Source organism: Nyctereutes procyonoides, unplaced genomic scaffold (assembly GCF_905146905.1).
Source record: "Nyctereutes procyonoides isolate TBG_1078 unplaced genomic scaffold, NYPRO_anot_genome, whole genome shotgun sequence".
Classification (NCBI taxonomy): Eukaryota; Metazoa; Chordata; class Mammalia; order Carnivora; family Canidae; genus Nyctereutes; species Nyctereutes procyonoides.
In genome coordinates, this window is record NW_026575125.1 from 52101269 (window position 1) to 52117450 (window position 16182).

Sequence of the window (16182 nt, forward strand, 5' to 3'; positions counted from 1 at the left end):
TGTGTTAGCTTTCTGTTACTGCTATGACAAATTTAGCAGCTTAAAACATCATCCATTTATTCTCTCACAGTTTCTTTAGGTCACACATTCAGCATAATGTGGCTGGATTCTCTTCTTAGGGTCTCACTGAACTAAAATCAAAATATCAAATGGGGTTGTGGTTGTCATTCAGGGCTCAGAATCTTCTTCCAAGCTCACTGGTTATTGTCAGAATTCAGTTCCTTGTTGTTGTATGACTAAGGTCATCAGGTTTTTTTGACATGTGCCCCACTCCATATTCAAGCTAATGTCAAATCCTCTGCTTCCCCTTTTTCATCTCTCTGACTTCCTCTTTTCCCTCTGCTGTAAAGTGCTTACTCTTTTATTGGAGTGATTTCATTGGGCCCACACAGATAATCCAGCATAGTCTCCCTATTTTAAAATCAGTAGTAACCTTAATCACATTTTAACATCTCTTTTCCATATAATTACAGCTCTTCAGATTAGGACATGAAATACTCTTGGGAGTCATAACTTTCTTTAATATTGATGAAGCAGCTACCTAACAGAAGCCCTGCCTTTCAGTGTAAAGACACATGCTTGTCAAGATCTTTATCCTGGGGAAGAAAAAACTACCATTTGCCACCCACTTACATGAGAAGTTTGAAACTCTGATGCTGTTCAACTTCTCCCATCTCTCAAATTCACTCAAACACAATTGGGCAGTGGTAGCTGGAGTGCAATGGGGGACTCTTTGCAGACTGATGGTATTCCTAGATGGCACCTTGATGCTGGTGACCAATTCCTTAACTAGTCTCATTCTATCTAGGATGGGAGGAAGCAGCTTCCTCCAAAGGCCCAAGATGAGATATGTACTCCCTGTACTTAACCAGGAGTACTAACACTTAAATAGAATATACCATATGCCAAATGTGTCTCTATGTGCTTTTGAACGGGTTTATTGAATTTTTCCTGATATTTTTATGAGGTAAGTAGTGGTAATAGCTCCATTTTATAGATGAGAAAACTGAGGCACAGAATGCTTATGTCATTTGCCCAAGTACTCAGAGCCAGGAAATGGTGGATTCCTCTGTGGCTAATGCACTGTGGCTTCCACCAGACAGAGAAAATTCTCCTAAAGCAGACATTGAGGCCAAGTCGATTTAAAAGTCCCTTGCACCTGTGATTCTCAAAGTTTGCCCCCAGTGGCCTGGAATTCTGGGAACCTAAGTAAACACAGCTGAACTTTCTGAAAGAGTATGTTAAATTTAGATTTAATGGGTTTTATGAAGCCACTAGACTGCAAAGTAAAGGTGCGCAATCTTTTCTCAGAGGCTGGAAGAAAAGGAAACTGTCAGTCCATGTGAATGTCAGGGTCACTATGGGTTGGGCCCAGGAATGTTCTCTCCAGAGCAGAATTTACACTTGGTAGCCTCTGAATGAGATAAGAGATCTCCCTGTTTTGATGTTCATTGAAGTTGTAAACTTTCTCTGACTCTGTGAAGCCTATTTCTGGAAGGCCCAAGCCCTCAGAATGCCCCCAAAAAAGTACCTATAATTAAGCCTGCAAACAAGAGAGCTTTCCTGGTCCCAGAGAACAAAGCAAGGCAGTGGTCTTCTCTATGCTGGCCCTTTCCCAGCCCTTGGCAAGCCTGTGAGAACTGAATTTATACAAGTATTATCAGAACTGAATTTACTCCTCTGGTTTCTGCTTCCTTAGCTACTCCCATCTAGGTCCCATGATGCTACCAACCTAATTGTAGTTCCAAGAGCCATTATGATATGAGGTATGTAGGGTATGAACAACCTCAGTCCAAACTATTGCTCACCTTTTCTCCACCCCTACTATCATCCTGCAGGACTCAGATTTCTGTCTCTCTTATGGGGCTAAGATCTACAAGGACTCAATAAAGACTGATTTCCTCTGTTAGTCCCTGTGTCTTCTTTGCTAGCCATTGCAGATCAGACCCTGACCTATAATTCCTGTGGAAGGAATTTATTTATTTATTTTTTAATAAATTAATTTTTTATTGGTGTTCAATTTACCAACATACAGAATAACACCCAGTGCTCATCCCGTCAAGTGTCCCCCTCAGTGCCCGTCACCCATTCACCCCCACCCCCCACCCTCCTCCCCTTCCACCACCCCTAGTTCATTTCCCAGAGTTAGGAGTCTTTATGTTCTGTCTCCCTTTCTGATATTTCCCACACATTTCTTCTCCTTTCCCTTATATTCCCTTTCACTATTATTCATATTCCCCAAATGAATGAGAACATACACTGTCCTTCTCCGATTGACTTACTTCACTCAGCATAATACCCTCCAGTTCCATCCACGTTGAAGCAAATGGTGGGTATTTGTAGTTTCTAATGGTGAGTAATATTCCATTGTATACATAAACCACATCTTCTTTATCCATTCATCCTTCGATGGACACCAAGGCTCCTTCCACAGTTTGGCTATTGTGGACATGGCTGCTATAAACATCGGGGTGCAGGTGTCCTGGCGTTTCATTGCATCTGAATCCTTGGGGTAAATCCCCAACAGTGCAATTGCTGGGTCATAGGGCAGGTCTATTTTTAACTCTTTGAGGAACCTCCACACAGTTTTCCAGAGTGGCTGCACCACCAACAGTGTAAGAGGCTTCCCTTTTCTCCGCATCCTCTCCAACATTTTTTGTTTTCTGCCTTGTTAATTTTCCCCATTCTCACTGATGTGAGGTGGTATCTCATTGTGGTTTTGATTTGTATTTCCCTGATGGCAAGTGATGCAGAGCATTTTCTCATGTGCTTGTTGGCCATGTGATGTCTTCTTCTCTTAATGTCTTTTGCCCATTTCATGATTGGATTGTTTGTTTCTTTGGTGTTGAGTTTAATAAGTTCTTTATAGATCTTGGAAACTAGCCCTTTATCTGATATGTCATTTGCAAATATCTTCTCCCATTCTGTACGTGGTCTTTTAGTTTTGTTGACTGTATCCTTTGCTGTGCAAAAGCTTCTTATCTTGATGAAGTCCCAATAGTTCATTTGGTCTTTTAATAATTTGTCTGATCTTTGTCTGTCTTTGTCACTTTTGGTCTTTCTTTCCACTCAAAGGATCCCCTTTAATATTTCTTGCAGGGCTGTTTCAGTGGTCTGTCACAAACTCCTTTAGTTTTTGTTTGGGAAACTATCTTTCTCTCTATTCTGAATGATATCCTTGCTGGATAGAGTATTCTTGGCTGCAGATTGTTACCATTCCTCACGTTGAATATAACATGCCACTTTCTCCTGGCCTGTCAAGTTTCTGTGGAGAATTCTGCTGCTAGTCTTATTGATCTTCCCTTGCCTTGCTGATTTTAGCACTTATTCTTTATATTTTGCAAATTTAACTACATTATGTCTTGCTGTTGGCCTGCTTTTGTTGACTTTGATGGGAGTTCTCTGTGCTTTTTGAACCTGGATGTCTGTTTCCTTTCCCAGATTAGGGAAGTTTTCAGGTACGTTTTCCTCAAATAAACCTTCTGCCCCCTTTTCTCTCTCTTTTTCCTCTGTAACTCCTATGATATGGATATTATTACATTTGATGGAGTCACTGAGTTCCCTAAGTCTACCTTCATGATCCAAGATTTTTCTTTCCCTCTTTTGTTCACCTTCATTATTTTCCATAATTCTATCTTCTGTATCACTTTTTTGTTCCTCTACTATCATCCTTGAGGTCATTATATTCAGTTGGTTTTGAGCCTCAGTTATTGCATTTTTCAATTTGGCCTGATTTGTTTTTGGCTCTTTTATCTCTGTGGCAAGGGTCTCCTTGATGTCTTCTATGCTTTTCTGAAGCCCACTAGTATCCTTACGATTTTTGCTTTAAATTCTGGATAATGCATATACTTCTATTTGTTTCAATTAGCTCCCTGGGTGTGACCCTTTTTTGTTCTCTCTTTTGGGATTAATTACTCTGTATTGGCATTTTGTTTGAAGAAGACTCTGTCTTCTTCTCTGTGTTAGGAAAGCCTGTTAAGTTACCTGTTCCTCAGAGTAATAGCTTTATGAAGAAGAGGTCATATAATATCCAGGGCCTGGCACTTCATGAAGTGTCGTGTGTGTGTGTGTGTGTGTGTGTGTGTGTGTGTGTATGATATGTGCACTCTGCTGCTGTGTTTTGGTTGCTCTATCCCTCAAAACAGTTGTCTGCAGATTTCTTCCTTGCATGCAGTGGGGAGTGTTTGGATCTTAGCCAGAGCATGACAAGTTTGAACTAGGTGTGCTCTGGCCTGCTTGTTAAATGAAATCTGATGCTATTTCCAGTAGTAGTGAGGTTTGCATAACTCTATGGTTAGTAGATGTGGTGTGTGTGTGGATTTGTGCTGGTCTTGTGTCAGAGAGGCCTGCAGCACTGGTTCTTAGGCATACTTGTCTGAGTAAAGTGGTGCCAGCAGTGTGTGTGGGGATGGTACTTGATGTAAGTAGGATAGGCATCCCGTGTTGGTGTTGTGCTATTTACTAAAGTTGCTTTATGCTGAGGTTCAGGGGAAGGAAATGGTGCCAGTCAGTTCCTTAGTCTACAGAGAGGGGAATACATGCTTGCTGCTGTCAGGGAAGCCTTCTCAGAAAGGTGAATAGTTTCCCTTGGTGCATAATAGGTTTTTTCAGCTTGCTGCTTTCACACTATCCTGTCCAGGTTGCTTGCCTAGAGAAGTGTAGTTAACTTTGGAATCTATCCCAGCCAGGCCTACTAAGTTTTAAAACTCCAGCATTTAGGAACCTGGTGTGGTAGGGATCTGCTCTGGTCTTCTGGGTGAAAGTCTTACTGTCCTGGGATTGATTCAGGTTTGACCCAGAAGGGCAGTTGCACCAGAGTGCAGGAGTGTGGGATTTGGAACAAAGCACACTAAACAGCCAGTGTCTGGTTAGCCACCCTCAGCAGGTGTCCCTGCACCTATGCTGAGGAGCAGGGGAGAGAAATGGCACCCATTGATTCTTTGTCACCAGAGAGGTAATGCCATCTTTCTCAGATGCACCCCCAAAAAAGGGAACAGTGTCTACCAGTGTTTCTTAGGCAATACTTAGATTGCACCATCTGTCCCCCGGGTTACCTGCCTGCCTTGTCATGAAGAGCATTGCAGCACCGTCAGGACACTATCTCAGCCATGCTGTGGACCTATAAAACTCCAGTCCTTTAGCCCCACTTATTGCAAAAACTCAGGAAAATTAGCCTTTCTCATTTTCCCAGTCAATGGCTTTGGGGAAGTGTTATCCTTGTGTGATCCTTTGTGTGCTTCTCTGTCTCTTGCTTTTCTCCACAACCAGGGCTCTCTCCCCTCCTTAGCACCCATGATCCATTTTTCTCCCAATCTACATCTCTGCACTTCCTACCTCTCTTGGTGTAGATTCTTCTCTGACTGTGTTAGTGTAGTTTATTCTATCAGTCCTCAGATCAATTTCTTGAGTATTCAGAATGATTTGATAATTACCTAGGTGTGTTTGAGGGACTAGGCAAGTCTATGATCCTCCTACTACCTTGCTATCATTGCCTCTACCTGAAATGAAGAAAATAGACTTTAAACCAAAGAATGTAACAATACAAAAATAGTGACAATACATAATGATAAAGGGGGCAATCTAATACAAAAAATGTGACAAAATGTAAATATTTATGCAGCCAACATGGGAGCACCTATATACATAAAGCAAGTATTCACATACATAAAGGAAGAAATTGACAGTAATATAATAATAGTCGGGAACTCTAATCCCACTTACACTAACAGATAGATCATACAGACTTAATCAATAAGAAAACAGTGGTTTTGGGGGGAGGGGCAAGATGGCGGAAGAGTAGGGTCCCCAAATCACCTGTCCGCAACAAATTACCTAGATAACCTTCCAATCATCCTGAAAATCTACGAATTTGGCCTGAGATTTAAAGAGAAAACAGCTGGAATGCTACAGTGAAAAGAGTTCACGCTTCTATCAATGTAGGAAGACGGGAAAAAAGAAATAAAGAAACAAAAGGCCTCCGAGGGGGAGGGGCCCCGCGAGGAGCCGGGCTGAGGCCGGGGCGAGTGTCCCCAGGACAGGAGAGACCCGTCCCGGAGAAACAGGAGCTTCACCAACCTTCCCGGGCGGAAAGGCGCCCGTAGGGAGTTAGAGCAGGACCCTAGGAGGGCGGGATGCCCTCAGGCTCCCTGGGACACTAACAGACACCTGCCTGCCCAGGAGAGTGCGCCGAGCTCCCTAAGGGCTGCAGCGCACACACATTGACCCGGGAGCAGCTCGGACAAGTTCCAGGGGAAGTCAAGGGACTTAAAGTATACAGAATCAGAAGATGCTCCCCTGTGTTTTTTTCTTTTATATTTCTGTTTGCTTCCCCCACCCTTTTTTTCCTTTCTTTCTTTTTTCTTTTTTCTTCCTTTTTTCTTTTTTCTTTTTCTCTTTTCTTTCCTTCTGCTCTCCTCTCTTTTTCTCCTTTTCCCAATACAACTTGTTTTGGGCCACTCTGCACTGAGCAAAATGACTAGAAGAAAAACCTCAACTCAAAAGAAAGAATCAGAAACAGCCCTCTTTCCCACAGAGTTACAAAATCTGGATTACACTTCAACGTCAGAAAGCCAATTCAGAAGCACTATTATACAGCTACTGGTGGCTCTAGAAAAAAGCATAAAGGACTCAAGAGACTTCATGACTGCAGAATTTAGATCCAATCAGGCAGAAATTAAAAATCAATTGAATGAGATGCAATCCAAACTAGAAGTCCTAACGTCGAGGGTTAACGAGGTGGAAGAACGAGTGAGTGACATAGAAGACAAGTTGATGGCAAAGAGGGAAACTGAGGAAAAAAGAGACAAGCAATTAAAAGACCATGAGGATAGATTAAAGGAAATAAATAACAGCCTGAGGAAGAAAAACCTATGTTTAATTGGGGTTCCCGTGGGCGCTGAAAGGGACAGAGGGCCAGAATATGTATTTGAACAAATCCTAGCTGAAAACTTTCCTAATCTGGGAAGGGAAACAGGCATTCAGATCCAGGAGATAGAGAGATCCCCCCCTAAAATCAATAAAAACTGTTCAACACCTCGACATTTAATAGTGAAGCTTGCAAATTCCAAAGATAAAGAGAAGATCCTTAAAGCAGCAAGAGACAAGAAGTCCCTGACTTTCATGGGGAGGAATATTAGGGTAACAGCAGACCTCTCCACAGAGACGTGGCAGGCCAGAAAGGGCTGGCAGGATATATTCAGGGTCCTAAATGAGAAGAACATGCAACCAAGAATACTTTATCCAGCAAGGCTCTCATTCAGAATACAAGGAGATAAAGAGCTTCCAAGACAGGCAGGAACTGAAAGAATATGTGACCTCCAAACCAGCTCTGCAAGAAATTTTAAGGGGGACCCTTAAAATTCCCCTTTAAGAAGAAGTTCAGTGGAACAATCCACAAAAACAAGGACTGAATAGATATCATGATGACAACTCATATCTGTCAATAGTAACTCTGAACGTGAACGAGCTTAATGACCCCATCAAAAGGCGCAGGGTTTCAGACTGAATAAAAAAGCAGGACGCATCTATTTGCTGTCTACAAGAGACTCATTTTAGACAGAAGGACACCTACAACCTGAAAATAAAAGGTTGGAGAACCATTTACCATTCAAATGGTCCTCAAAAGAAAGCAGGGGTAGCCATCCTTATATCAGATAAACTAAAATTTACTCCGAAGACTGTACTGAGAGATGAAGAGGGACACTATATCATACCTAAAAGATCTACACAACAAGAGGACTTAACAATCCTCAATATATATGCCCCGAATGTGGGAGCTGCCAAATATTTAAACCAATTAATAACCAAAGTGAAGAAATACTTAGATAATAATACACTTATACTTGGTGACTTCAATCTAGCTCTTTCTACCCTCGACAGGTCTTCTAAGCACAATATCTCCAAAGAAACGAGAGCTTTAAATGATACACTGGACCAGATGGATTTCACAGACATCTACAGAACATTACATCCAAACTCAACTGAATACACATTCTTCTCAAGTGCACACGGAACTTTCTCCAGAATAGACCACATACTGGGTCACAAATCGGGTCTGAACCGATACCAAAAGATTGGGATCGTCCCCTGCATATTCTCAGACTGTAATGCCTTGAAATTAGAACTAAATCACAACGAGAAGTTTGGAAGGACCTCAAACACGTGGAGGTTAAGGACCATCCTGCTAAAAGACGAAAGGGTGAATCAGGAAATTAAAGAAGAATTAAAAAGATTCATGGAAACTAATGAGAATGAAGATACAACCGTTCAAAATCTTTGGGATGCAGCAAAAGGAGTCCTGAGGGGGAAATACATCGCAATACAAGCATGCATTCAAAAACTGGAAAGAACTCAAATACAAAAGCTAACCTTACACATAAAGGCCCTAGAGAAAAAACAGCAGATGGACCCTACACCCAGCAGAAGAAGAGAGTTAATTAAAATTCGAGCAGAACTCAATGAAATCGAGACCAAAAGAACTGTGGAACAGATCAACAGAACCAGGAGTTGGTTCTTTGAAAGAATTAATAAGATAGATAAACCATTAGCCAACCTTATTAAAAAGAAGAGAGAGAAGATTCAAATTAATAAAATCATGAATGAGAAAGGAGAGATCACTACCAACACCAAGGAAATACAAACGATTTTTTTAAATGCAATCTTTGTTTTATTTTTTAAATTATTATTTATTTATGATAGTCACACAGAGAGAGAGAGGGGCAGAGACTTAGGCAGAGGGAGAAGCAGGCTCCATGTACCGGGAGCCCAACGTGGGATTCATCCCAAGTCTCCAGGATCGCGCCCTGGGCCAAAGGCAGGCGCTAAACTGCTGCGCCACCCAGGGATCCCAATACAAACAATTTTAAAAACATATTATGAACAGCTCTACGCCAATAAATTAGGCAATCTAGAAGAAATGGACGCATTCCTGGAAAGCCACAAACTACCAAAACTGGAACAGGAAGAAATAGAAAACCTGAACAGGCCAAAACCAGGGAGGAGATTGAAGAAGTCATCAAAAACCTCCCAAGACACAAGAGTCCAGGGCCAGATGGCTTCCCAGGGAATTCTATCAAACGTTTAAAGAAGAAATCATACCTATTCTACTAAAGCTGTTTGGAAAGATAGAAAGAGATGGAGTACTTCCAAATTCATTCTATGAGGCCAGCATCACCTTAATTCCAAAACCAGACAAAGACCCCACCAAAAAGGAGAATTATAGACCAATATCCCTGATGAACATGGATGCAAAAATTCTCAACAAGATACTAGCCAATAGGATCCAACAACACATTAAGAAAATTATTCACCATGACCAAGTAGGATTAATCCCCGGGACACAAGGCTGGTTCAACACTAGTAAAACAATCAATGTGATTCATCATATCAGCAAGAGAAAAACCAAGAACCACATGATCCTCTCATTAGATTCAGAGAAAGCATTTGACAAAATACAGCATCCATTCCTGATCAAAACTCTTCAGAGTGTAGGGATAGAGGGAACTTTCCTCGACATCTTAAAAGCCATCTACGAAAAGCCCACAGCAAATATCATTCTCAATGGGGAAGCACTGGGAGCCTTTCCCCTAAGATCAGGAACAAGACAGGGATGTCCACTCTCACCACTGCTATTCAACATAGTATTGGAAGTCCTAGCCTCAGCAATCAGACAACAAAAAGAAATAAAAGGCATTCAAATTGGCAAAGAAGAAGTCAAACTCTCCCTCTTTGCCGATGACAAGATACTGTACATAGAAAACCCAAAAGCCTCCACCCCAAGATTGCTAGAACTCATACAGCAATTTGGTAGCATGGCAGGATACAAAATCAATGCCCAGAAATCAATGGCATTTCTATACACTAACAATGAGACTGAAGAAAGAGAAATTAAGGCGTCAATCCCATTTACAATTGCACCCAAAACATAAGATACCTAGGAATAAACCTAACCAAAGAGGTAAAGGATCTATACCCTAAAAACTATAGAATACTTCTGAAAGAAATTGAGGAAGACACAAAGAGATGGAAAAATATTCCATGCTCATGGATTGGCAGAATTAATATTGTGAAAATGTCAATGTTACCCAGGGCAATTTACACGTTTAATGCAATCCCTATCAAAATACCATGGACTTTCTTCAGAGAGTTAGAACAAATTATTTTAAGATTTGTGTGGAATCAGAAAAGACCCCGAATAGCCAGGGGAATTTTAAAAAAGAAAACCATATCTGGGGGCATCACAATGCCAGATTTCAGGTTGTACTACAAAGCTGTGGTCATCAAGACAGTGTGGTACTGGCACAAAAACAGACACATAGACCAATGGAACAGAATAGAGAACCCAGAAGTGGACCCTGAACTTTATGGTCAACTAACATTCGATAAAGGAGGAAAGACGATCCACTGGAAGAAAGACAGTCTCTTCAATAAATGGTGCTGGGAAAATTGGACATCCACATGCAGAAGAATGAAACTAGACCACTCTCTTACACCATACACAAAGATAAACTCAAAATGGATGAAAGATCTAAATGGGAGACAAGATTCCATCAAAATCCTAGAGGAGAACACAGGCAACACCCTTTTTGAACTTGGCCACAGTAACTTCTTGCAAGATACATCCACTTGTTCATCCAGGCAAAAATGAACTATTGGGACTTCATCAAGATAAGAAGCTTTTGCACAGCAAAGGATACAGTCAACAGAACTAAAAGACAACCTACAGAATGGGAGAAGATATTTGCAAATAACATATCAGATAAAGGTCTAGTTTCTAAAATCTATAAAGAACTTATTAAACTCAACAGCAAAGAAACAAACAATCCAATCATGAAATGGGCAAAGGACATGAAGAGAAATCTCACAGAGGAAGACATAGACATGGCCAATATGCACATGAGAAAATGCTCTGCATCACTTGCCATCAGGGAAATACAAATCAAAACCACAATGAGATACCACCTCACACCAGTGAGAATGGGGAAAATTAACAAGGCAGGAAACAACAAATGTTGGAGACGATTCAGAGAAAAGGGAACCCTCTTACACTGTTGGTGGGAATGTGAACTGGTGCAGCCACTCTGGAAAACTGTGTGGAGGTTCCTCAAAGAATTAAAAATAGACCTGCCCTATGACCCAGCAATTGCACTGTTAGGGATTTACCCCAACGATTCAGATGCAATGAAACGCCAGGACACCTGCACCCCGATGTTTCTAGCAGCCATGTCCACAGTAGCCAAACTGTGGAAGGAGCCTCGGTGTCCATCGAAAGATGAATGGATAAAGAAGATGTGGTTTATGTATACAATGGAATATTACTCAGCCATTAGAAACGACAAATACCCACCATTTGCTTCAACGTGGATGGAACTGGAGGGATTATGCTGAGTGAAGTAAGTCAATCGGAGAAAGACAGTGTATGTTCTCATTCATTTAGGGAATATGAATAATAGTGAAAGGGAATATAAGGGAAGGGAGAAGAAATGTGTGGGAAATATCAGAAAGGGAGACAGAACATAAAGACTTCTAACTCTGGGATACAAACTAGGGGTGGTGGAGGGGGAGGAGGGAGGGGGTGGGGGTGAATGTGTGACGGGCACTGAGTGGGACACTTGACGGGATGAGCACTGGGTGTTATTCTGTATGTTGGTAAATTGAACACCAATAAAAATTAATTTATTAAAAAAAAGAACTTTATATAAAAAAAACAAGAAATCCAGGTAAAACATGTGTAGAAGACATGAGCATTTTTCCAAGGACGACATCCAGATGGCCACATGGAAAGATGCTCTACATCACTCATCATCAAGGAAAGGCAAAACTACAATGAGATATCACCTCACATCTGTCAGAATGGCTAAAATCAGTAACACAAGAAGCAGCTGAGTGTTGAAAAAAGGGAGCCGTCTTGCACTGCTGGTGGGAATGCAAACTGATGTAGCCATTATGGAAAACAACATGGAGGTTACTCAAAAAGTTAAAAATAGAACTACCCCACAACCGAGTTATTGTACTAGTAGGTATTTAGCAAAAGAATATAGAAATACTGATTCAAAGGGAAACATGCACCATAATGTTTATAGCAGCATTATCAACAATAGCCAAATTATGGAAAGAGCCAAAATGTTAATTGACTGGTGAATGGATAAAGATGTGGTAGATACATACAATGGACTATTATCCAGGCATAAGAAGAATGAAATCTTGCCATTTGTAATGGCATTGTTGTAACTAGAGAGTATTATGCTAAGCAACACACATAAGTCAGAGAAAAAGAAATACCATATCATTTCACTCATGTGGAATTTAGAAAACAAAACAAATGAATATAGGGGAAAAAAGAGGCAAAGAAAAAAAAAACAGACTCTTAAGTATAGAAAAAAAATTGATGGTTACTCAAGGGAAGGTGAGTGGCAGATGGGTTCAATGGGTGGTGGTATTAAGAATATCACTTGTTTTGGTGAACATTGGGTGTTGTATATAAGTGATGAATCACTAGGAATGCCTGGGTGGCTCAGCGGTTGAGCATCTGCCTTGGGCTCAGGGCATGATCCTACAGTACCAGGATCAAGTCCCACATCAGGCTCCCTGTATGGAGCCTTGGAGCCTGCTTCTCCCTCTGCCTGTGTCTCTGCCTCTCTCTGTGTTTCTCTCATGAGTAAATAAATAAAATATTTGAAAAAAAATGTGATAAATCACTAAATTGTACACTTGAAACTAATATTAACCCTGTATGTTAAGTGACTGGAATTTGAATAAAAATGTAATTATCTCTCCTTCATTGATGAATGATAACCTTGCTGGGTGGAGTGTTTTTTGCTGTAGTTTTACTTTTTAAGATTTATTTATTTATTTGAGATAGCAATGAGCAGGAGGAGGGGTAGAGGTAGAGAGAGAATACTGAAGCCGACTCCCTGCTGAGTATGGAGCCTGATGTAGGGCTTGATCTCAAGACTCCAAGATCATGACTGAACTGAAATCAAGGTCAGCTGTTCAATCAACTGAGACACTCAGGTGTCCCTAGTTGTAGGTTTTGACTATATCGTGCCACTTTGTTCTGGCCCTTTGAGCAGAGATACCTGAAGGGAGTGAAGGAACGAGGCTGCTGAGGGAAGAGTGCTCCAGGCAGAGGGAACAGTAACTGCAAAAGCCCTGAGGTGGGGGCATTTTTCAAGGAGTCCAGTATGGCTGGAATGGAGTGAGCAAAGCTAAGTTTCCATTGAAAAATCAGCTGATAGCTTTATGGGTTTTCCTTTACTTAACTAGTCACTGTTCTCTCATTGCTTTTTAAGAGTTTCTCTTATTTTTAAATTTGCCATTTTAATTATTACTTGTCTTGGTGTGGACCTCCTTGGGTTCTTCTCATTTGTGACTCTCTTTGATTACTGGACCTGGATGTCTGATCCCTTCTCCAGGTTCGGAAATTTTCAGCTATTTTTTCTTCAAATAAAATTCCTGACTTTTCTTCTTTTCTCTTCAAAGATCACTATAATGTAGATATTAGTATGTTTGATATTATCCCAGATGTATCCAAATCTATTCTCCTTTTATTTATTTATTTATTTTTGCTGTTTAGCCTGTGTGCTAAACCACCCAGGCTGCCCTTTTTCAAGTCTTCTTAAAACACACAATCCAACTTCTTTCTAGCAAAGTTTTATGTGAGTTGGTGTACCTATTAATTAAAAGCTGTAGGGTATGGATCCCAGGCTGCCCCTAAGGTGCGTGTTCAGAGCCCTTCCAACTCCTCCAAGTGCAGCCTGGAAACCACCGAGCTGGTCTGAGGCCACATCCACATCTGTGGGAACCAAGTGCCAGAGGCAGTCACGATTTACTGGATCAGAAACCCAGTTCTGTCCTGAAGCATCTGAGTCAGGGAATTGGTTTTTCTCAGGGCAGGGTGAAAAAACCTTACGCGATCAGGATTTCTCTGATCCCAAGAAAAATGCTTAGCGTCTTTTTGTTGGTTTCTTTTTTCTCATGTTGCTTGGCTGTTTCTCTTGTCACATTGTCCTACTTCCTTTGGGAATTAGTTTTGGAAAGAAATTACTCACATAATGAAAATGATCTAGAAACTCAGGTTAACAAAAAAAATGTTGAGCACCTTTATTGTCATTATTTTGAACTCTTCATTAGGTTGATTGCTTATCTTCATTTTAGTTGGTTCTATTTCTGAAGTTTTGTCTTTTTTAAAAAAATTTTTGAGCATATTACTCTCTCTCGGTTTTTTTCTTTAATGTCTTGCGTTTGTATCTATGAATTAGGATAAAAAGCTACTCCCCCAGTGTTGAAGATGTGGCCTTGTGTAGATTGTACCTGGTAGGTTTTGCTGGCTGCTTGGAGCTGTAGTGGGTGCTTCTTGGAGTTTTCTGGGCACTTTATGTTGGGACCACTTTGGTGAGATAACTGGAGTTGAAGTGGACAACAGATAGGGGGTCCCAAATGTGCTCTATTGCAGGGGGCACCCTGTTGGAATAGCTGGATTTTAAGAAGGCACAAGTGTGCACTGGGAGTTTTCAGTACATTTGAGCATAAGAGTGCCTTGAGAGACATCAGGAGCTGAAGTGGATATGGTCCAGGTGGTCCTGGAGTGCTCCAAATGGCAGATGCCCTAGCAAATTGGCTGGAGTTGCAGTGGGGATGTGGGCCTGCAGTTTACTGAATTGCTTTACAACTGTGTCACTTTGTGAGATGTCTGGATTTATAGTAGTTGCAGCCTGCGGGTGTCCCTGTATGCACCAGACTGAGGTTACCTTAGTAGGAGGGCTAGAGCTCTGGCAGATATGGGTGTGAGCCCACTTTAGGGGGACAGCTAGGGTGGGAATGGCCTAGGATACTGGTGCTCATTGAAGCAAAAGGCTGACTAGACAGCCAGATTCTGCTCCTGTCTGTCCTTTAAATGTGGAGGGGAAATGTAAACAATGGTGCTTGTCAGCACCAGCACCTGTAATCTTAGAAAGATTTCTAGCAGTTCCTTCACCATTTTTCAGATCTTTTAGGATTAGTTCAATTCTACTCTAGCTGCCTTTTATAACCACCCCCCCTTTTTTTTTTCTGTGCCTGTCTGAGGATTGATGAGGCAGCAGGCCAGCTAGAGCTCCTGGACCCTACCTACTCCTCTCTATGATATTAAGGTGGAGGGAGATCATAAATAATGACACTTGTCAGCACATCCAGCACCGGAGAGAATTACAATGTTTTCCCACTGTTTGGATTAGTTCACTTGTAATATAGTTGTCCTTTAAACTGTGACTTTTTTTCTGTCACCCCGGGCAAACAAACCTGCTCAGAGTCCCCCAGTACTATCATTCCCTGCTGCAATTCACAGCATTGGGGGTAGGGTACCCATCATTACCCTGTCTCCATCTCTCTTGTCATACTTTATGTGGTCTCTTTATCCTTTGTTGTGCCAAAGCTTTTCAAATAGCCTTCAATTCTTCTTTAGTAGGAATTGCTCTATATGTAGATATAGATTCAGTGTGTCCATGTGAGAATGTGAGTGCAATATCTTCCTATGCTGCCACCTTGGACCCTCCCTCAAGATGTGGTATGTATTTATACAAGGGAATATTATTCAACCATAAGAAAGAAGTAAATCCTGTCATTTGTAACTACATGTATGGACCTGGAGGAAATTATGCTGAGATAAGTCAGAGAAAACCAAATACTGTAGAGTATCACTTATATGTGGAGTCAAAAAAACCAACTTGTAAAAACAGAGAGTAAAATTTCTTACCAGGATCTGGAGGTAGGTGAATTGGGAGATGTTGACCAAAAGGTGTAAACTCACGACTAGAAGATGAATAAGTTCTAGAGATCTAACACACAGCATACTGATTTAGGTAAACAGTACTGTATTGTATACTTTAAAGTTGCAAAGAAACTAGATCTTAAATGCTGTGACCACAAAAAAGGAAATGATGATTATGTAATGCAATAGAGGTGTTAGCTAATCCTTCAGTGGCAATAATATTAAACTGTATATATGTGTCAAATAAAACCACTCCTATGTGGAATTTAAGAACCAAAATAAACAAGTACAGGGGAACAAGGGAGAGAGGTAAACCAAAAAAACATTGTACACCTTGAAGTTTCACAATCTTATATGTCAATTATATTATAGGTAAGTAAATACTTCCAAACTCCAGCATAGACTTACTAGCATTAGTAACTTTTAAAATAGCATTA